We start from the raw sequence: 23214 nt of genomic DNA, 5'->3' as shown, positions 1-23214 counted from the left end.
AGCCTCCTGACAATCGTGGAGAAGGTAAAGTGAAAGAAAACTTTCACTTACCTTCTCCACAGCCGGGGTGAAAGAGCGGGGCTAAGGAGACCCACAAATCGCAGGTACTAGGTGCAATAAGCGCACGCGCATCATGGATGCGCGCATGCTGGGCACGTGCGCACGCTCAGTATATAGGGCTGAGCCACACCCCCCTGTTAGATTTTACCTCAGCACAATGGAGGACACAGTGTCTGTGTCTGCAACAGACACGCTGCTGGTGTCCCCATCTGTCAGCAAAAGAGGTAGGCAGTCCTCCAGGCATAACCTAGATGAGGCTGCTACTAGTGGTTCCTCAGATAAAGAAATTATTTTCAAAAGAAGAAAATTAATGAACCCTGTCAGGTCAGAGGACAGCAGGGACACCTCTGAAGAGGGGGAGATTAGTCAGGCTGCAGAGTGGTGAGAAAATGCTCATATAAAAGAAACATATTGACCGTGTTTCTTCAAGAGATGCCTGTCCAGGCAAAAACATCTCTTTCCCAGGTATTGCCCATAGCTGGAATACCTCTAAAGGTCCACAGCAGACCTCTCTCTCCCACCAATGGCCGGCACATATTTCCTGCCTCAGACCAGCAGCCGCGCCACAGCGTCCTCATAAGGGGGCTAGTTACCACCGCACACCACCACTGACTCACTCACATAGGGACGCTAGCTACCTTCCAGTAGATTGGGAGTCAGAGGAGGTAACTAGGACTAGGGCATCCTCTCGCATAGGCGAGTATTGTGATTTGCAAATGGCCCGGGTAGCAGTAGCCGGCAGAATGCCCCCGTCCAAAATTCATTCCTCTCACTGGGCCCTGAGCGAGCGGTCCCAGGTATACAATTTTGCTCAATTAGCATTTAGAGCGGCTCTCATTTAGGAGGATGAAATGGTTCTCTGCAACCATACTGACATCCCCGCTCTGTTTGCCCCAGAAATTGATCCAGCCCTTATGTCACTCATTGGGAATAAGGCCCAGAATGATTCTACAGATAAACTACTTAGGGAAATTCAGCTTAAAGTTGCAGACGTGGCTGGTCCTCTGTTATTTGTCCAAGACAAAGCAGAAAAAGAGGGGGTCTCAGTGGGCTCCCTAGATTCCTGGTAGCTTCCAAGATGGCCCTCTTAAAAGCTATAAGGAGGGCTACCCTAATGATTGGCCAATGTATTTATTTCATATCAAATTCCCGTAGAACTTGCTGGCTGACTAGTGTAGGTCTGACTAATCTAGCCCCCAGGCCATTAGATGTTCCTAACTTAACAGATTCTGACCTGTTTGGCCCTGACTTCATAGATGAAGTAAAAATCCGCTATAAGGCCCGTAAGTCATTTGCAGACCTGAAGGGCCCGCAGCCTTCGAAATGGCCCTTCGTCAGGAGGGTCGTTCTGCAGGAGCCAGCAGTTCAACCCATGACCAGCAGGGTGCCCCCAGAGGAGGATTCTCCTAGACACGGATTGCGAGAGGTAATTATGAGTTATACCTGACCTCTCCTTTACTTTCAGGCACTCCAAAGTCCAGAAGAAGCAGCAGCAGTCACAGCTACCTAAGGATCAGAAGTAGTTTTATCCTCATCTTCTACACTCACAAGTTCGCAGGAGTTTAAGACTATGTTCCAGTTTCAAGGCAATATAGGAGATCGTTCTTCCTCCATTCCCAGTTGCTTTCCTAAATACCTTTTACTACAGTTTGCTGGTTTCTAGTAAACGTATTGTTTCTGCATCAACATAGTCTCCTGTCTCCTTTGTTCTTAGGTTACAGGAATTAGGGTGATTTCACCCTTCCCAACTTCTCTCTCGTTCTAGTCGGGATTGCCATCTGTAAGCTTCTGTAAAATCTAACAGGGGGGGCATGGCTCAGCCCTTTATACTGAGCATGCACATGTGCCCATGACTTATAGTGCCTAGTACCCGCGATTCGTGGGTCTCCTGAGCCCCGCTCTTCCCCCGGCTGTGAAGAAGGTAAGTGAAAGTTTTTTCACTTTACCTTCTCCTCGATTGTCGGGAGTCTTGCACCTAACCCACCAGCTGTTGCTAGGTGGCAATCCTATTCCCTAGAACAAAGAGAGTTTGCATGTCATAGATTCCTGCAAACTAGTGTTCCTTATTGTAAGGAAAGTTATTGATTCCAAATAACAGGTGTAGCTACTTAATTAACAGTGCAGCAGGAGTTGCTGAAATGTATTCCTGGAACATAGGGCCTGATTCAGACCCACTCGCGAGCGGCTGTACGCTCGCAAGTGGGTCGATGGTCTGCACTGAGCATGCGCACGACGGAGGGAGCTCCGTCGTGCGCATGCGCCAGACACGACGAGCGAAGGACTTTCCTTCGCTCGTTGTGTCCGATCAAAGGGGGCGTGCTGTCAATGTTGATTGACAGCACGCCCCCTTTGGTGGGCGTGCCGGGGGCGTGCCTCCCTGACGGGGGCGTTCCCACGGGAACGCCTCCCGTCAGAAGCCGGCCCACTGACATCACTAGTGATGTCAGTGGGAGTGATTTTGGCTCTGATAGAGCCAAAATCACTCCGGAGCTTGCGGTTGAAAACCTCAACCGCAGGCTCCGGCTCGCAATTTCGATGGTCGCGATGGTCACGACCATCGCGGCCATCAAAATGCACGCTCGTATAGCCTGTGGGTGGTGACCCACAGCTATACGAGCGTCCAGGAGGACGCTCCATGAAAATGGAGCCCGGCCCTCATGCAGAGCGTGCGCTCTGCTCAGAGCGTACGGCTCTGAATGAGGGCCATAATTAGTCCATGGTAAACTGCAACTCTTGTGAGAGAAAGCTACTACAAGTACAACAACCACAGGGACCAGAATTGCCAGACAAGATACAGTTTCTCATACTAAAGTATTTATATGTTAAATAATATTAGCTTTTGGAGGTAAAAAGAGTGATGCTTAAAGAAACTATTAAATTATTATTTTTTTTAAATCTACTTTTTTATTTTTTTAAAACATTAAGCATTTCCGAAAAAAAAAAAAAATCTGCAAACAATATTTCCAATTATAGGTTATATTACATGGTTCAGGAATTAAATGAAACAAAAAACTGTAGCAAGAAAATTTGACTTGCAAATAGGGCCCTACATAATTGTACTAATATATGGTGTTGAGTAGGTTTGAGAGCATATCCCTAGCTTTTCTGATTAGAAGATGGCCTATTTTGGAGACATTTGAATATACAGTAGTCTACATGGTCACTGCAATTTTAGATATTGTAATTGGGTAGAATCCTGTAAGCGCTCTTTCAAGATGACACTATGAAATCTGTATGGGTAATATCTTACCAAATTGTTCAAAATATCACCTTCAATGGGTTAGTTACTGTGACCTCAATAGCATATTGGGGTAGATGTATTATAGCGGCACTTACCGTGCCACTATACCGCTTCCTGCTTCGCCTCTTTACCGAGGCGAAGCAGGAAGCACTACCGATGAGATGTAAGTTCTTACATCTCATCGGCCAGAAAGGGGGAGCGTTAACTCCCCCCTCCGGCGCTACCCGCTAGAGACAGCAGCGCATCAGCCTAGTGCTGATGCGCTGTGTCTCTATACTGGCCGGCTCCACTGAGCATGCGCGGGATCTCGCAAGTATCGCGAGATCCCCTTTGCACAGCTGGAGCCGGCAGCAGCCGCAGCAGGGACAGCGCTGTCCCTGCTGTGGGGATAGGCTAGCGCCAGGCTGTAGCTGTCGATAACGACAGCTACAGCCGGCCGAACGGTCATGCGGTATGACTGTTCATACATGGCCCTGCTGCTCAGCGCTGCTATCTTGTAGAAAGCAGCGCCAATAGACAGGGGCGCATAGCGCCTCTGTCATTTACTGCCCAGACCCCCGATCATACATCGGGGAGAAGCGGTATCAGCGCACATAACGTGCACTGATACCGTTTCAGGCCTTCATACATCTCCCCCATAATCTCACATGACTAGCCATTGTGACCATTGTTGACTTGATACTAAATGGGCAAATGTTTGGCATGCATAAACACTGTGTTATGAAAACCCCTGGAGAACTGCAGAATCACGAGGACATGAAATAGTAAACACCAAAAATATTTATTGAGGATTGGAAATTATGGAAGGATAATGCATATGAATTTGAAAAATGACTGACAAGGGTACACAGGAACCGTGCTGGAAACACAGAACTTGCATGGATAATTGACAACAGACAGGTAAGTAAACAGGTTTCTAAATCATGACTGAGATAATAGTTCAGATATGCAAAAGTCCAGAAAACTTCCATAGGCTGGAAACACAGAGCACTTGCAGGAATACCTTCATTTAACCCAGAGCACTTGCAGGATTACCTTGGTTATGCAGACAGTAAGATCCCAATGATAAAAACAGACCACACTAGAACACAGACCAAATGAAATACAAGGATAACAAACAAACAATGACCAGCACTCACTGCCTATAAGGCTGGCAGACAGTTGTGACTCGTGATGCAATTAGTTACAGATTCACCAGAGAGCGGCACCTCTGGTCAGGACCTGAACTGCAGAACATTTCTGAAAGATCTGGTGACCGGTACTGGTGAAAAAGCAAGCACAAACAGTAAACACAAACAGACAATACTGACACACTGTCTGAAGATAAAACAATGAAGAAGTCTTTATGAAGAATCCAAAGGAGTCCCTAAACTCCTTTGTTACTTTACTTTCTGCTCAGGTGGATATAAATTATCCTTGCAACTAGTAATGCCTTGCTAGTCCTCATATCTAGATATCACATGTGTTTGTGTGTTGGAAGCAATATATAAACAAACAAGCTCTTTTTCGGCCTGAGTCTATATCACGTGCAATCCACCCACAATGCTGATGTTCACGTAGTTGAGCAATTATTTGCAACTGCGCATATGCAATAAATTCTGAAATTTTAAGTCCTGCACTGATTTATATATGAATATTAATGTATAATCCAGAGAGTAAGCAGTATGATGATTCCTAATGACCTCAAAACTCCATCAGTGTGTTGTAAAATATCTGCAATGTTTTTTTATTCCAATATGTATTTAATGGAGACTGGTGCTCCCTAACAATCTTGTAAAGGTACAGTATATTGAACAAGAAGAGAAAAGACAAGATTCCTTCTGGTGCACTCGATTGGTCAATTGATTCCTGTATATCTACATTATTTTCTGGAAAAATATTGAAGTTAAATCTTTATTTCATATTCATTAAAATACATTGTCCAAATATTAGGCAAAAAATTAAATAACATCAAAGTATAGTTTTAATAGAAAAAGATGTGTTCAGATATACAGAAAAAACATCTAAAATTCCTTCTGTCGTCGGTTATATAACGTAATTTAATTGTGTACATCCGAGTGGTGGTTGTCTTAATGTAAAGTAGTATCCTCAGATAATACCTGTATAGTATAACTTCAACTGATATAGTGGTGGGCTTTCTCTGTGACTGTGATGTTACATAATCATAATGAGGTACTCAGACTTACAGGGAGTAGCCAATGATACTGTGACTGATATCTCTAACTATGTAGCAATTAAATATTACCATCTGCAACAGTATCAGATATATTTAGTGACAGCGGGTATCTCTTTATTTGCAAAGTATGACAAGTGGAATGCGGCATTTATCCCTCACTGTGTTCCTCAAACAATTTAATGAGGGAGCTAGTGTATGATTAATAGATTTGTCATCTCCGCTTTAATTCACTGCTTGTATTCATACCACCCAAACATATAACTTATTTCCACTTATGAGCCTATCTTTTATTCTCCAGCTCTCATATAGGATTACTTATAACTGTATCAGTCGCCCAATAGCTTAACTAGTTGCGGAGGATATAATAACAACTTTGTTCCATGGCTCGAATATTCTGCCGTTCCTCGTATCTCTTTTTTATATACTTCAATGATGATCTCAAATCTGAAGAGTTAATGTCTGGACCTCTCGCAAATTAAGGTACCCTGTCACTTCTGTTCAACTTAGTTTCACGGCTAGAATATACCGCCGCTTCTAGTGTCTCCTTAATATAAATATTTGAATAGCGATCTGACACTTAGGGATTTAAATCTGTTTATCTCTCATCCTGAGATGCCTATAATTTTTTGCCTAGTGTGGTCCAATATTATTCACGGACTCATGTATTTCTTCCACATATTCATCGAAAGAGTGCTAAATTGGTATATCTTTAGTTGAATCCTCATACTTGAACCTTATTGGTATATCTCCTAAGGGTCCTTTTGATAATATACATTCTTATCAATTTTCAATTACTACTTATCTGATAATATTACAACAACTAGAGTGATCATGATATATTTATACTTCTATATATTTATCTTCAAGGTCACAATGGGAATTAAATAAATAACCTTTATACCTAGTCCTTTGTATGTACATTGTCCTTTTTATGTGCATAGTATCTACACATAATTACTTATATTGAAACTGATTATTTATTTCATGCAGGGATATTAAATATGGACACAAACTCCACACATAAATTTGAATTAAATCTAAAGAAAAATAGAGATACTGTATAAACAATAATAAAAAAAAATACTAGGCTAAACTCTCTATAGAGTTATCAGTGTTCATAATATAATAACATAAATTTAATACAAATAGAAAATACATGTAAATCTAGAATATCTTTGAAACAAACTTTTCATCTGGATGGAAAGTAAAATAAGTTGGTCTGAGCTTTGACCCCTCCCACCAGTGCCAGACATGCACAGGAGAAACTGCAGGGGCAGTACTTGGGAGAGGCAGTGGGTAAATGGAGGATAGGTGGGGAGGAAAGAGTAAAGGGGTACAACAGAGAGATAGAAAGAGAGAGAGGTAGTGATAAGAGTTGAAGGAGAGAGAGAAAGAGTAGGGGGTGGTTGAGACAGAGAAGAAATTTTACATATTTAAAAGCCCTGCAAGCCGGGCATTACAGCTAGTAATAATATATATGCCTGCTAGTCAGCATTTTTATCCTTATAAATACTTTCTGTGATACACAATCACAAAGGCTGATAATCCTCAATTTAGAAGATACAGTTTAGATGAGATGAAGAGTGCTGATACATAATCATCACACAGGCTGGTAATGCTTAGTTCAGAAAATAAGGTCCGATGTAGAGTACTGGTGCATAATCATCACACAGGCTGGTAATCCTTAGTTCAGAAACTAAAGTCTGGTGTAGAGGTCTGGTGCATAATCATCACACAGGCTGGTAATGCTTAATTCAGAAAATAAGGTCCGGTGTAGAGGGCTGGTGCATAATCATCACACAGGCTGGTAATGCTTAGTTCAGAAAATAAGGTCCGGTGTAGAGGGCTGGTGCATAATCATCACACAGGCTGGTAATGCTTAGTTCAGAAAATAAGGTCCGGTGTAGAGGGCTGGTGCATAATCATCACACAGGCTGGTAATCCTTAGTTCAGAAAATAAGGTCCGGTGTAGAGGGCTGGTGAATAATCATCACACAGGCTGGTAATGCTTAGTTCAGAAAATAAGGTCCGGTGTAGAGGGCTGGTGCATAATCATCACACAGGCTGGTAATGCTAAGTTCAGAAAATAAGGTCCGGTGTAGAGGGCTGGTGCATAATCGTCACACAGGCTGGTAATCCTTAGTTCAGAAAATAAGGTCCGGTGTAGAGGGCTGGTCCATAATCATCACACAGGCTGTTAATCCTTAGTTTAGCATATAAAGGATAGGAGAAAGGGTTGGTGCATAATCAATAAGTAATAAGTCATCCTTCAATTCTTATTTATTTTTCAAAGCAATGTGTTTTGAACTATTTAAATGCAGTTTACAGTCTGATGCATAATAGCATATAACATGTGAGATACCAACACAGCTTGAAAACCAAATGGGCAGCAATTGTACTAAAAGGATTTTGTCACCTTTATATGAATGTGCATTTTACAGTTCATTTTCAATATTTTAGGAAATGTTTGGACAGCAATCACTTCTCACAGTGAAGTAATTTATTATCTATTTGGCTTGATACATTTACAACTGCAATGGTGACAAGTTATTATTTCAGTTGCTATTTTATAAAGTTTAATGTTACCTTTTATTAGGTTGACAGAATGCAGAAAATAAAAAAAATAAACTATAAGATCAAAAAAATATAAAACCAAATTAAGCTGTCCATTCAAGGCAGCAAAGACTGTAGTAAAGAATAAAAAACCATTGAGGATGAGAAGATTAATGACAGTCGTCACTGCATGGATATGAGGTGTCACTGCATGGATATGAGGTGTCACTGTTGAGGTCCTATTATTTACAGTCTGGAGTTGAATTTGCCTAATGTGTAGGAAAAGATAACTAATAAAGGTAATAGCTGAAATTAAGCATAACAGAAAACACAGAGCAGAAGATGTTAAATATGCATGAAATAAATGAAATAGTCCTTTACTGGATGTAAGATTGAGTGATATATTTTTATCAGTAGAATTCATTGTTGACAAATTTATACCAAGATGAATAGGAAGACACACGATGAAAGATCCCAGGACAGAAGCAATGAGAATCCATGGAAACATCTTGGGGAATATTCTTTGTACATAGATGTAGACTCGATGGTTAATCTTGACAATATTAATACAGAAGTTGACACAGAGCCAGGTGGAGAACCAAAGATTGCAGGATGTGACCATCAGAGAAACATATAATTCTATTCTAATAGTTTCATTTGTAGTAAGCTCCATAAAGTGTAAGCACAGGCTGTTGATTTTCCGCAGTCCTTGTAAAATACTAAAGAAACTGATACTGAAGATGAGTTGGTCAGTAACAGAAAGAGTTTTGTTCTTCATCCAATCAAACATATTTACAACACAGATTAATGCATTTCCTGAAAAGGAAGCCAGGAGAACAATGGTGTCTAGAGGTAATATAATTAATAGAATATTGTTCAGCTCCATTGCTGGTCACAATCTGACTTTTTTTATGTATAGCCAATTGTTTACCATTCAAATAGCATATTAGTTTGATGTAAGCAATATTCTGGCCGGTGTTTTTATAAGTACAAAACTTGCTGAATGAAAATATTTCAATATTGTAAATGCAAATAATGTCTCTGTAATCAGATATATTGTGCAGGTTTTGTGACCATGATAAGTTCATCTATTGAAATGCAAGATCAGATGTCTGGACTTTGCAATACGTTACTCATCTTTAAAAACTTTTGAAAATACCTATTTTTATTTCCTAACTCTAGATCCAATTTATATAGTGCTGTCCTCTTGTGATGGAACTTTAGCATATCATTTTAAAACAGTCAATAATCAGATACCAATGATAAGAGTTTAATTTAATATACATTATAAAATTGATAATAGGTAGTCTGCAATAGTGAATGTAAAGAGCAGTTTAAAATATCAAACGCTAACACAAAGAAGAATGGGATCCTTCCCAATAACTTAAATTGGTTATGATATTTTTTTACTATACAAACACATCTTAATATTAATGCACTAATGATTCACTTTTTTTTTTTTACATCTTTATATTACTAAATTTTTGTCTATTACTAGATAAAGTATGCCTTGGAAATAAATTAATATAGTAGTCAAATTACTCATTTTTTGCAGTACTTTAATATTTAATTTTGTCAATTGAATTTATTAGTCTTGAAAAATGTTCCCACCTACAGAACAACCTATTACATCATACTTTGGTACACAAGGTATAGAAAAGCATTAGTATTCTAATTATTTATTCATGTACTGAACATGCCATGCATGCACTCAATTAATTCATTATTTCTTATAGAAACATAGTTTGGATATTTTTGGTGCAGGTCATAATTTGTTTTCATCTGTCCAAAAAATATGCAAGCCAATTGGCCAATGACATTGCAAGTATATATATATATATATATATATATATAGCCCAATACTGTAAAAACTGTTTAGCATAATATATGTGCATGAAACTCAACCTCACCTGCTTTTCTCTACATTTTGTATGGAACTTTTTACTTATGTGACTGCAGTGCCATCTTGGGCATATACTACCGATTGTACAAAATGTGTTTAGATCTTCATCTAAGTCATAGTGAATAAAGAGAATCCAATAAATCAAACAACACACAACAGGACATACTGTTTTTAACCTAATTATTTGATCAAACCAATATTAAATTTCTACGTTGTAAAAAGTATGTGAACCTCTATTATTATCAGTTCAGTTAAGGGAATAATTTGTCAAGTGTGTAAATCAAGGCAATGGCAACCATTCCCGTTGGGTAACCCTCTTATTAGTGTTTACTTAAAAAGTCTGGTCTCCACCACCCAGGTCTGTGAATGCATGCTTCGATCAGTGGAGACTTCCTAGCACCTCAAACAAAGAGTTCTCAATGCTGATCAGGCATTCCAATCCACTAAACTCCACCAATCCACTCTCCGTGGGAGATAATTAGTGTTGCTGCCTGGGAGCAGGGTATCAGAAGCTTTTGGTAAACAGGAACAGGTCGATAATAGCAGAACTAGAACTATTAAACAGGATAAATGATGTCCCTTATTGTTAGGTAAGTCATTGATTCCAAATAACAGATGTAGTTACTTAATTACTTATGCTTGTCATACACGCTACAATTATCGGGGTGATCCGCCTGATATCCGCAGATCGTCCCGATAATTGTAGTGTGTGTGTGTGCGGTTGACCAAGGGTTAAATATCGCTCAGTCCGGCATGCCAGATTGTCCAACATGCCCGTCCGATGTGAAATTTATGAGTTAAATTGTCGGCCGCATCGGGCAGTGTATGCCCAGCCGCGGCCGACAGACAGACATTTCCTGTGTTCCTTCCCATGGATCGAACAGGGAAATGACTTTTCCCCGGGGGTGGAATGCAAATGTCGGGTCTAATGCACTGTGAGTAATCTCATAGTGTATGCCGCGGACATCTGCGGCTGGCAGGCTGCCAGATAAAATGTCTGTCGGTCTGACAGGCCTTTTAGCTGGACGTGTATGCACAGCTTTAGCAGTGCAGCAGGAATTGTTGGAATGCATTCCTGGTCCATGGTAAGCTGCAACTCTTGTGAGAGTAAACTATTACAAGTACAACAACCACAGGAACCAGAATTTGAAGACAAAATACAGTTTTTCTCATACTAAAGTATTTATATTTTACATAATTTTAGCTTTTGAGGTAAAAATACTGAAACGTGATGCTTTAGGAAACCGTTAATTAAATTTTTTTTTAAAAATCTAAATTTTTATTTTTGGAAAGCATTAACATTTTCCATAAAAAAAAAATCTCCAAACATGTAAAACATATTTCAATTTGTAGTCTAGATTACCTGGTTCAGGAATTAAATGAAACAAAAAACTGCCGCCAAAAAAATGTGACTCTGGGAACCTGCAAATAGAGCCCTACATATTTGTACTATTTGATGTTGTGTAGGGTTGAGAGCATATGCCTAGCTTTTCTAATTAGAAGATGGCCTATTTTGGAGACATTTAAACATACAGTAGTCTACATGGTCACTGCAATTTTAGATACTGTAACTGGGTAGAATCCTAATAGCGCTCTTTCAACACAGCACTATGAAATCTATATGGGTAATATCTTACCAAATTGTTAGTCTCAAAACATCACCTTCAATGGGGAAGTTACTTTTTACCCTCAACTTTGTCCCCAGTAGCATATTTTCTCACTTTACTAGCCATAGTGACCATTGCTGACTTGAGAATGTAACTGTGCAAATGTTGGGCAAGCATTAAAACGGTCTGAAGATAACACAATGCAGAAGTCTTAATGAAGAATCCAAAGGTGTCCATTGGTACTTTACTTTCTGCACAGATGGATATAAATTATCCCTGCAACTAGTAATGCCTTGCTAGTCCTCATATCTGCATTTCACATGTGTTTGTGTGCGGGAAGAAATATATAAACAAACAAGCTCTCTTTGAGTCTTAGTCTGTGCCATGAGCAATGTACCCACAATGCTAATGGTCACGTAGTTGAGCAATTATTTGCAACTGTGCATGTGCAATAAATTCTGAAAACCCCCTTGGTGCATGCATTACACAGAGTGTACACACAAAGGTGCATGTGTTATTTAATATAGTCACATATCTACACATTTTATTAGGTTTTCATGAACATAGTTGTGTTTCCCACAAAGAGGGGCAGAAAAATGCAACGTAAGGAGATAATTGAACTATGCATTTTACTAAAATGTGTCATATAAATAAAAGTTTGGATCTAGCTATCTTTTGAGCTTTGTTGGTATGAGAGACTGGTTTGCATTCTTAATGATTATAATTCCAAATGATTAACAAAGAGATAAACATTAGCATTTTATTTTGTAACCATCATGGGTGGGATTAATGGTAGGCAGGTAAACGTTTGTAGGAAAAATGCAACTTCTGTTAATTGGAATAAATTTAAAAAATAAATCAGGCTTGTTTTGAATTGCTGTTTTAATACTTCGGACAAAGCCTTTGACAAACCACCTATTAGTAAATATTCCTCATAGTCTGTCTCAGGATCCATGCACATATTAAAGTACTGTATTGCATAAGGTACATACAATAGCAAACTTGTTTTTTGATAGCAGTTCCCAACCATCAGTGGGTTAAATGTGACAGTACATTATGCCACATTTTTTTTATGGAGCTGTTTTCTGAACCAGCACACAATAAAGAATGGGATTCCTAATTATAAATGTCAGGTGACACCAATAGAACAAGAATATAAAAAACTATTAATAAGATTTTTTTCTCTTGTTTTATTACATTTTTTATGGATTAATTAAAAATGTAAATAAACTGGGACATGAATGATTTTTTTTCAAAAAATTTGATCAACCAGTTCCCTCTAGGTGGTGTATTATTTCATATATTTGCCTATAGTTCACTCATCTGAAATGTCTGATTGTAGATTTGCAGTTAATGAGAATATGAGAACACATACAAATAAGTTGAAAAAACATGAAAATACTATTACACAACCATTATGGTTTGTTTAGTACAACGAGTGGATGGTAGGCGCTCTCAGGATAATGTTCTCACTAACTACACCACTAGCAGCTTACTCTATGAGGTGTTCCAACCTCCTGGGGTTAATAGTAACAATGGTGGGGGAAGGGGAAGCGCTCTGTGATGTAGACTGATGTACTGTTTGTCCCTTGTTATATACAATACTGATTTGGGTGCCTGATAATAAATATTGTGTATGCTTGTGGAGTTTTATGTGATGGCTGTATCCCAAACTATGAGTTAGTCCCAAGTTATTGATCCAACTGGTCAGCAATAACTGTGGGCAGAATCTTCAATTAATAATTATAGTCTATGTGCAAAGTCAATGGTGACAAAGAATTGTTCAAAAGTCAGTTGAGAATTATCAGTATATCTGCTTGGCAAAAGCTGTAGGCAGTGTTTTCAATATAATAGACTTGAGGTTAGAACCCTTGATAAAGTCCAAACTGTGGACAAAACGCGTTGGGACCAGCACCCATCACCCAATATTGACTTTTAACACTTTATCGAAACGTGATTATATTGATGGCAATGTCACCATCAGTTAAATAAATCATAATTTTAATCCATACTCCCATCAGTAGCATCATTAATAGTATATAGCACCATATGCCCTCTCACTCACACCTACTGGGAAAGGAGCCGGTTACCAGGAGGACCAGCAGAAGCCGCTAGGGTAAGTACCATCCAACTTACCATATCTGTACCACCAGTGTCCACAATATCCTGATACTGCACTCATTGTTTTGAGGTACCCAAGGTGAAGTAGAAGAGAGAGAAGGTGCTCACTATACACGCAACAAATAAGAAGTAACGGGAGCAACATACAGGATTAGGATCTTACCTCAAGTCTATTATATTGAAAACACTGCCTACAGCTTTTGCCATGCAGACATACTGATAACTCTCAACTGACTTGAACAATTCTTTGTCACCATTGACTTTGCACATAGACTATAATTATTAATTGAAGATTCTGCCCACAGTTATTGCTGACCAGTTGGATCAATAACTTGGGACTAACTCATAGTTTGGGATACAGCCATCACAAAAAACTCCACAAGCATACACAATTTTTATTATCAGGCACCCAAATCAGTATTGTATATAACAAGCGACAAACAGTACATCAGTCTACATCACAGAGCGCTTACCCTTCCCCCACCATGGTTTGTTTAGTGTTTGATTTAGTACATGAAATGTAATTGAAGATTAACAGATATGTGTGTGAATGGGATGTAGTCGAGATCCCAGCGGTCAAGATACCAGTGCTTAGAATGCTGGCACCGGAATCCTGACACCAGTCAGAATCCTGGCACCAGCATCCCGACTACAGGCATCCCAACGGTAAGTATCGGGGTTGGTTAGGGGTAGGCACTAGAGGGATGGTTAGGCTACAGGGGAGATGGTTAGGGTTAGGCTGCAAGGGGGAAGGTTAGATTTGTTCTGCAGGGAGGGAGAGTTAGGGGTAAGGATAGTGTTTGGGTACTTACTGGCAGGTGTCAGTATTCTAATGCCGGTGTTGGGATTCTGACCGCCGAGATTCTGAACACCAATATCCCTTACCCAACCCATGTGTATGTGTGTGAAAGGGAGGAAATTATAGGCATTACTTTTCCATTCATGTCACTTTAGAAGTCTATATAACATCATAGGTGACCATCTGTCACGACCAGGGTTTCTCGGCATAGGGGACGACAGGTATTACCTGTGAGGGTGCTGTGGCATGGTCCTTCTGGCAGAGAGGCTGGTGTCTGGCAGCGAGCGTTGGCTGTGCAAAGTCTTCCACAGGCACTGTGTCATTCTGGCCGGGGTAGGCCTGGTGGTGTTTCCATTCCGCTCTGGTATGGGTGCCACCATCTTGCCTCTGGTCATGTGACTTAACTGCTCCAGTCCTGGCATGTCACATGCTCTCTCTGACCTATCACAATTCTGCACTGGGTACTTAAGGGGGTACAGAGCTTCCCATGGTTGCCAGTGCAACGTGTTTCACAGTGTATGCTGTGAGAGTTCTTGTGCTCCTGTATACCTGCCTGTTTGAGTGCTCGCCTGTGTCCTGCTGGATCTCAGCTTCCAAGTAGCCTGCACCCCTCTGCCTGCTCCCAGTCTCCTGCTGTAACCACCCTACACCTTCTATTTACCCTTTCCCTGCCAAAGGACCTGTGTGTACAGTTAACCCTGAACCTACACTGCCTCCATTTACCTAGCTCTCTGTTTTCCACACTGAGCCAACTCAGTACAACTTTCCACTTAATTCGTCAGCTGCTGCTATTCTAATTACTCCATTACCTCTCCGGATTTCACCTCACCAGTTTCAATCAGTACTGTTTTCCTGTCTGCAGCCTTGCAGTGACCATTTGGATTACAAAGACTTTTATTTGGTCTGCCACTACCTGGACATTACCTATACATACTTCACTTTCTAATCACCACCCTCCTCTTAATATTCTGGATTTTATTTTATTATCCGTGTACATGTCTGAAAGTTCACCCATTAAAAGACCCACTTTTCAATTTAAATCTGATCAGGTATCTGCTCCTATTTCCACCCTGGGTCCACAACAAACTCAGATCCTAACACATCACTCTATTCCCTATTATCATCGAGCCATTCAGCCAACAATTGTGCCCAGACTCAAATATCATTCTTTGGGCATCATGTTTGAATACACCATACAAATATCTGTCTCTCTTGCAAATATGAATTTTATACATGAAATTACAAATAATCATATCACAAGAAATATGGACACAAACTCCACATGTAAATGATAATTAAAGCTAAAGAGAAATAGAGATATAAACAATGATAACAAAAACTAGGCTAAGTTCTCTATAAAGGTAGCAGTGTTCATAATATAATAACATAAACTTAATGCAAATAGAAAATACAAGTGAATTTATAATATATTTGAAATAAACTTGAATCAGTTACTTAAAATTCTTCCAACCCTGAAAAGTTAAATATATGAATAAAATCAACTGCTGAAAAAATAATGTCTTCAGGCTGGAATGTAATGACAGTTGGTCTTAACTTTGAACTCTCCCACCAATGTCAGACATGCACAGGAGAGAGTGCGGGGACAGAACTTGGGAGAGGCAGTGGGTAAATGGAGAAGGAGTTATCCTTAGTTTAGCAAATAAGGGAGGTGAAGAAGACTGGTGCATAATCATCACACAAACTGGTAATCCTTATCTTAGCCAAAAAGGTCTGGTGTAGAAGGCTGGAAATCTTTAGTTTAGCAAAAAATGATGGGAGAAAGGGCTGGTATATAATCAAAGAGTAAGAAGTCATCTTTCAATTCTTATTGTATTTCTCAATGCAATGTGTTGTGAATTATTTAAATGTAACTTACAGTCTGATGCATAATAGCGTATAGTATAATGTGTGAGATGCCGACACAGCTTGAAAACGAAATGGGCAGGAATTGTATTGAAATGGTTTTATCACTTTTGTATGAATGTGCATTGTTACAGTTCATTTTCACTTTTTAGGATTTATTTTATTTTATGTTCAATTCAATTACATTTTTGTAATTTTTTTTTACAGTAATCACTTCTCACAATGGAGCAATTTATTATATATTTGGCTTGATACATTTACCACTGCAACGGTGACAAGTTATAATTTCAGTTGCTGTTTTATCAAGTTTAGTGTTACCTTTTATTAGGTTGACGGAACACTGAAAATCAAAAAATAAACAATAACATCAAGAAAAAATATAAATCCACATTAGGCTGTCCTTCTGAGGCATTAATGAATGTAAAATGGAATAAAAAACCATTGAGGATGAGCAGATTAATGACAATCGTCACTGCATGGATATGAGGTGTCACTGCATGGATATGAGGTGTCACTGCATGGATATGAGGTGTCACTGCATGGATATGAGGTGTCACTGCATGGATATGAGGTGTCACTGCATGGATATGAGGTGTCACTGCATGGATATGAGGTGTCACTGCATGGATATGAGGTGTCACTGCATGGATATGAGGTGTCACTGCATGGATATGAGGTGTCACTGCATGGATATGAGGTGTCACTGCATGGATATGAGGTGTCACTGCATGGATATGAGGTGTCACTGCATGGATATGAGGTGTCACTGTTGAGATCCTATTATTTACAGTCTGGAGTTGAATTTGCCTAATGTGTAGGAAAAGATACTAATAAAGGTAATAGCTGAAATTAAGCACAATAGAAAACACAGAGCAGAAGATGTTTTATATGCATGAAATAAATGAAATAGTCCTTTACTGGATGTAAGATTGAGTGATATATTTTTATCAGTAGAATTCATTGTTGACAAATTTATACCAAGATGAATAGGAAGACACACGATGAAAGATCCCAGGACAGAAGCAATGAGAATCCATGGAAACATCTTGGGGAATATTCTTTGTACATAGATGTAGACTCGATGGTTAATCTTGACAATATTAATGTAGAAGTTGACACAGAGCCAGGTGGAGAAGCAAAGATTGCAGGATGTGACCATCAGAGAAACATATAATTCTATTTTAGTATTTTCAGATGTATCAAGCTTCATAAAGTATAAGAAAACGCCGCTAATTTTCCGCAGTCCTTGTAAAATGCTAAAGAAACTGATACTGAAGATGAGTTGGTCAGTAACAGAAAGAGTTTTGTTCTTTATTTAATCAAACATATTTACAACACAGATTAATGCATTTCCTGAAAGGAAGCCAGGAGGACAATGGTGTCTAGAGGTAATATAATTAATAGAATATTGCTCAGCTCCATTGCTGGTCACAATCTGACTTTTTTTATGTATAGCTAATTGTTTACTATTCAAATAACATATTAGTTTGGTGTAAGCAATATTCTGGCTGGTGTTTTTATAAGTACAAATATTGCTGCATGAAAATATTGATATATTGTAAATGCAAATAATGTCTCTGTAATCAGATATATCGTGCAGGCTTTGTGAACACGGTAAGTTAATTTATTGAAATGATAGATCAAATATCTGGACTTTGCAATGTGTTACTCACCTTTAAAAACTTTCAAAGAGACCTATTTTTATTTCATAAATCTAGATCCATTTTATATAGTGCTGTCCTCTTGTGATGGAACTTTTTAATATAATTTTAAAACAGTCAATGACCAGATACCAATAGTAAAAGCTAAATTTAATATAACTTTTAAAATTGATAATAGGTAGTCTGCAATAGTGAATGTAAATAGGGATCGATATGAAATACCACCGGACGCATCGGCGGTTCTAATCCCGATGCTGGAAGACCGGCGATTCAAATCTCGATAGGTAAGTATTTTAGTATTTACTAACCTAACCCCCCTCCCCTAACCCTCCTTAAGGCAGTAGCGCAAGCAGGGGGGGTTTCTGAGTACCCAGAAACCCCCCCTGACGGACCAAATTTGTTTTTTTTGGAGACGGAGACATCACTGTCTCCGTCTCTGCACTGCCTGCGGGCGTGACGTAGCTGCCGTGGTTCCACAGACAAGAGAGCTCTGATTGGCAGAGCTCTCTACAAAGAATACATGTGCAGCCGAGGTGGGCCGGTGGCGCTGCTGTGTGTCACAGTTCCTGCTGCGGCGTGCGCTATGATTGGCTTGCCTTGAGGGGGCATCTCGGTTCGGTGGCAGTAGGGGTGGAGCAGCCGCATGTCTCCCGGTCACTGCTGCCGGCTCCTGCTGTTTCCCGTTATGCTGTGCGGCTGCTCCCGGGTCATGAAGGGCCATCGCTGTGGCTGTCGTCCTGGTGCAGTGTGCTCCGACAGGCCTGGCTCAGCTCCAAGTCCTATGTCTTCAGCCAGGAGGGAGCTGCTACACATGCCGAGCAGCAGCAGCTCCACTCACATGGGCTCCGGCGGTGACCCTCCTCCTTCTCAGCCCTCGGTAAGTATACTGATGTTTATGTATGTATGTATGTATGTATGTATGCAATGTATGTATATATCTTGTGTGTAAGCATTCTTGTGTGTGTGTGTAAGTATGCTTATGTTTGTGTCTGTGTGTATGCTGTGCATGATTTTGTGTGTATGCTGTGTGTGTGTATGTATATATATATATACATACATATATATATATATATATATATATATATATATATAAAATGTGTGTGTGTGTTTGGAAACCCCCCCTTAAAAATCCTGCATTTGCCACTGTTAAGGGGTATCTAACCCTAACCTATCCCCCAAGTGCCTAACCCTAACCCCCCTGTAAGTGCCTAAACCTAGCCCCCCCTTCCCCGCAGCCTAAACCTAAGTCTCCCGGGGGGTTGCCTAACCCTAACCTCCCACTGGGAGTGTCTAACCCTAACCCCCCCTTCACCTAACCTAACCCTAACCCTCCCAGGGAGGTGACTAACCCTAAAGACCCCCTGGGAGCCCCTAACATAACCCACCCCCCCGCAGCTGTCTGCGCCCAGTGCCCGGCTTTCCGTCAATCGGGATGCCGGGCGTCGGCTCCCGGCATAGGTAAAATGACAGGCGTCAGGATTTTGACGCCTGTCATTAGATTAGACCGTCGGGATGCCTACGGTCGGTATTTAGACCGTCGGCATCCCAACTGCATACCGTTTAAAATATCAAATGCAATCACAAAGAAGAATGGGATCCTTCCCTATAACGTAAACTGGTATTGGTATTTTTTACTATACAAACACATCTGCAATATTAATGCACTAATGTTTCACTTAGGTTTTTCTACATAATTATCGTACTACATTTTTGTCTATTATTAGATAAAGTATGCCTTGGAAATAAATTAATATAGTAGTCAAATTATTCATTTTTTACAGTACTTTAATATTTAATTTTGTCAGTTGAATTTATTAGTCTTGAAAATATTTGCCACCTACAGTATAACCTATTACATCATACTTTGGTATACACAAGGTACATAAAAGCATTAGTATTCTAATTATTTATTCATGTACTGCACATGCTATGCATGCACTCAATTTATTCATTATTTGCTCTCATAGAAACATAGTTTGGATATTTTTGGTGCAGGTCATAATTTGTTTTCATCTGTCCAAAAAACATGCAAGCCAATTGGCCAATGCCATTTGCAAGTGTATATAAACCTTGTCCAATACTGAAAAAACTGTTTAGCATAATATATGTGCATAAAACTCAACCCCATCTGCTTTTCTCTTCATTCAGTAGTGAATTTTTACGTACGTGGCTGCAGTGCCATCTTGGACATATTCTACCGATTGTACTAAATGTGTTTAGATCTTCATCTAAGTCATAATAAATAAAGAGAGTCCAATAAATCAAATAACATACAACAGGACATACTGTTTTTTTATTTATTTTTTGATCAAACCAATATTACATTTCTTTGTTAGAAATGTTGATTGGCCAGTCGATTGGCCAGCTTAAGTGGCGCTTGGAGATGATGTCATCTCCAAGCGTCCACTTCAACGCCGGAAGAGCTGGGTCACTGCAGACCCGGCTCCGGTGTGAATGGCACCGACTCAGGAATATCCTGGGTTGGCAACGGGAAGTTCTTGGTCTGATCCGGATTGGAACCCTGTTCCAACCTTCGGGTCAGACCTGGAACTTTGGTATGAAAGCGGTATATGTGAACCTCTATTATTATCAGTTCAGTTAAGGGATAATTAGTCAGGTGTGTAAATCAATGGGATGGCAATCAACTGTGAGTTTGGGTGAACCTCTCTTGTTTAGTGTTCACTAAAAAGGTCTGGTGTTCATCATACAGGTCTTTGAATGCATGCTTCGATCAATGGAGATTTCCTAGCACCTCAGACAAAGGTCCATGCTGATCAGGCTCATGAAGTTACAAAAACTAAACTCCACCAATCCACTATCAGTGGGAGAGAATTAGTTTAGCTGACTGGGTATCAGGAGCTTTTGGTAAACAGGAACAGGCCGATAATAGCAGGACTAGAACTACTAAACAGGATAAATGATGTCCCTTAAGGTGCATACACACGTAAAGATTTTCTGTTCAACCATCCAACTAGTTGATTGGTTGGAATGAAAATCTGGTAAGGAATGCAAGCAAAAGACAATCAGCAATTTGCTCTGAAACGACCACTTTCATCTGTTTTCTGGCATTTAGGAGCAAATTGCTGATCATCAGTTACTCTCATACAGTACCAGATTTTCATTCCAATCAATCAACTAGTTGGCTGGTTGGACAGATAATCTTTAAGCGTGTACCCAGCTTAAGTGTGAGGAAAGTCATTGATTCCAAATAATACCCCTTTTACACCAAAATCCCGGGTCCGACCCTAGAATTTGAACACAGGTCAGTCCCGGGTCGAACTCGGCTTCAGACCCCGTTTACACTGCAACTCGACCCGGGTTATTCCCGGGTTTGCCCCTTTTACACTGAACCCGGGTAATCCCTGCTTTTCTCTATAGAAGTAATTAAAAATGGTCTGTTTTAAGGTCTGACAAAGATGGTCACAAAAGGCAACAAAAGAGAGGGGTTGGGACTGCTTACAGCATTGCTACAGGCTGCTGTTCTGGCTGTGGCAGGCTGTGTATCAGCCTGCGTTTGTGGCTGCTGGTCAGGCTGTGGTGCAGGTTGCTGTTCTGGCTGTGGCAGGCTGTGTAACAGCCTGCGTTTGTGGCTGCTGGTCAGGCTGTGGTGCAGGTTGCTGTTCTGGCTGTGTGCCTGCCTGCGTTTGTGGCTGCTGGTCAGGCTGTGGTGCAGGCTGCTGTTCTGGCTGTGTGCCTGCCTGCTTTTGTGGCTGCCGGTCAGGCTGCTGTGGTGCAGGAGGTTAGGCAGGCAAGCGATGGCTTCATATGCATCTCTCTCTGCAGGGCACTGACAAATTACATCATCTGCCGGTGCCCCAGAAGCTCCAATCAGCATCTTTCGGAGCTAGCCGGGTCAAATAAGCAGGGTAGCACCCGTTTACACTGCCTCATGACCCAGGAACAACCCGTTTTCAACCCTGTTCTCAACCCGAGTAAGATTGCCTGGTATATCGACCCGGGTTATTTTTTTGGGAGCCGTTCACACAGAGCCTTAACCCGTCTCGACCTGGCAATAACCCGGGTTATTTGTTTGGTGTAAAAGGGGTATAACAGGTGTAGTTAATTACTGAGCAGTGCAGCAGGAATTCTTGGTATGCATTCCTGTAACATGATTAGTCCGTGGTAAGCTGCAACTCTTGTGAGAGTAAACTATTACAAGTTCAACTATAGAAAGATATATGTATGCTGTCTTTCAGCGCCACCAAAGTCACCTATTGATTGAGTGCAGCTGCCAATTAAGAAGAAAGTGCCAAATCTTCAGAAAAAATATTTATGAAAGATATTGGCTGCTCATTTACAAAACACACAAATGGACCAACAGAAATACAATTAAACATTTAATGAAATATAAGCATTAAGAATTGTTGGACATTCAACGTATAAGTTTTATCAATCGCAAATGTTACAATATAAAATCATCCAATGATAAGTAAACAATATTACACTCCATAAAAAAGGATATAGTAACTATGTTGCAATCTAAATGATACAAAAAATGTATGATAAAAAGGAAAAGATCCAATGAAAGTCCTGGGGTGGTAGGAAGACAGAATTATCTGTGGTTTGCACTGCTAGCTGCTTGTATCAGGGCTTTAAAACGCAATATTTGTAAAAAAAAAGATTGCCTTGTGTGCAGGCTACTTACGACCTCAATGTCTCTCCATTTTTAGAAAGCCCCTAGGGTAAAGATTATGAATCCATAATAGATATAATGTTGCGTGGGGAGGTAAATTTAGCACTGTAGAAACTGCAATGTCCCAGATGGATAAATCGCACTTTAAGATCACTGGAGCGGTGTTTGGTAGCTGCAGCAGTCTGCCCTGTGCTGGCTGAGTGTCCCCGGTATCACCGTGTATTGAAAGTAGCAGCAGGTCCCTCTATGTTGTTCTCTGGGTTAATACTCGCAGATCATAGCAGTGTCTGCGCTGCTTTTTGGAGTCCCGGACCGCGGTTGCACTATGTACTCTTGTTTATGGGAGAAGCCAGTAATCCGTTTGTTATGTGGGCTGTGTTGTCAAGTCAAAATTCAGCAATCCTCCATGCTAAACGTTGGGATCAATCAGTTCATCTGTTCAACGCGTTTCCATGTCTATGGACACCTTCGTCAGGTGCGTGTAATGTATAGTTGTGAAATGTTTCCTTTTGTAGGCGTCTCATTGGAAACAGTTGGTAATTAATTAAGTTGGTTGCAACAGCTGCAATCCAACTTGTTACAGAGTCTTTCATTTGT

At 40.2% G+C, this 23214-nt stretch overlaps 1 pseudogene; it reads left to right on the top strand.

Annotated features, from left to right (window-relative positions):
• The first annotated feature begins 217 nt into the window (after window positions 1-217).
• Window positions 218-1470, top strand: LOC148436125 (uncharacterized; annotated as a pseudogene).
• Window positions 1471-23214: the final 21744 nt, after the last annotated feature.

This window comes from Taudactylus pleione, unplaced genomic scaffold, assembly GCF_031769625.1.
Source record: "Taudactylus pleione unplaced genomic scaffold, aTauple2 ptg001956l, whole genome shotgun sequence".
In the NCBI taxonomy this organism is placed as follows: Eukaryota; Metazoa; Chordata; class Amphibia; order Anura; family Myobatrachidae; genus Taudactylus; species Taudactylus pleione.
This window is presented reverse-complemented; position numbering and strand designations above follow the sequence as displayed.